Below are 1,458 nucleotides of genomic sequence, written 5' to 3' on the forward strand. Positions count from 1 at the left end.
ACATGTAAGCCAACTCAAATTCAATATACATACTCACCAAATTGTCACATACACTCCCATAACAAATACACACATACTGCCCCCAATTCAACTCCATCATATTTCATGAATAATTTTCATCAATTCACATGCAAATTCAAGGGTTTACAAGCTGCCAACCATGGCAGTTTGCCAAGGCTTTCATAAATACTTCTAAAACCCTAAATTCAATTGTTCAATCACACATATAAGAGGATTAAATTGCTAGCACTTCAAATTGACTCAACCAACACTAATTCCCATCAATTTCCACCAATTTAATGTAAGAAAAACTCGAGCAAGCTTACCTCCCATGGCTGCCTAAAATGGGCAGATTGCAAACTCAACAATTTCTTTTAATTTTTTCAACCAAAATACTCCCCATAATCTCAACACAAACTTTAGTTAAGTAAGGAAAGAAAATAAGCACTTACCTCTTATTGGAGCTTGCTAAAACTTCTTCAAATCCTTTCCTTTTTACTCCCAATATGCTGCCCAAGATGTGCAGTTCAACTTTAGTAAAGAATATTATAAAGATCAAGGCTTGAACATAGATTGATGGAGCTTGTGATATGGTGCGGCCATGGAAGACTTATTGAGAGAATTTGGTTTGGCTTGGAGAAGAATGTAGAAGAAGAAGATGGAGTTAGTGGAGTTGGCTGTCCACTTGAGTATTTATATACTCCATAGTGCTCCACTAATGTAATTAAAAATTGGATTAATGTGAGATTTCCTTTAATTGCACTTTTACCCTCAACTTCCCTTAAATTACATTTTATCTTTAATTTCATTTTTCATTAAATTTTCAAAATGTAATACCACTTATTTTTCATGGACATTTAGATCAAAAGTCAACTCTAGGTGTCAATTGACCAAAATGCCCCTCTTCGGGTTGTATTCCTGATTTTTCGGTAACACCGATTTTTATCGATTTCTTAATTTTTCATTTTTCTTTGTACTAATTCTTTAATTTTCTTTGACATTTCTAATGTCAATTACACCTCTATAGGCCTTTAATTATATCTTGAAAATTATTTCTGAGGGTTCCCCCGACTCCTGGGGTCGGCAATTACCTCCGCCGTAACTTCCCGGTGCGGTCATCCATCGCTACGGTGTCGGCTCGTTTAACCTAGTTTCATTTCCTCTCTTTTATTTTTTCTTAATTTTTCTTGTATTTTCTTATTATTTATTTCATCATTTTATTCCTTTTCACTATCACTGAAGTGTAGTCCCAGACATCCTGACTTATCCGAGCAGACTTTAGGTCACCAAAACAGTCAAATATTCAGACTACATAAAATGAGGGCATTAAATTTAGTGACTTTCAAAAGTGGGCAACATAGAAGCCAAATCGACTTCCTCTTAACTAGGAAGACAAATAGAGCTCTATGCAAGGATTGCAAGGTCATTCCAGGAGAGGCTTTAGCAAATCAACATCGG

Source organism: Hevea brasiliensis, unplaced genomic scaffold (assembly GCF_030052815.1).
Source record: "Hevea brasiliensis isolate MT/VB/25A 57/8 unplaced genomic scaffold, ASM3005281v1 Scaf24, whole genome shotgun sequence".
NCBI lineage: Eukaryota > Viridiplantae > Streptophyta > Magnoliopsida > Malpighiales > Euphorbiaceae > Hevea > Hevea brasiliensis.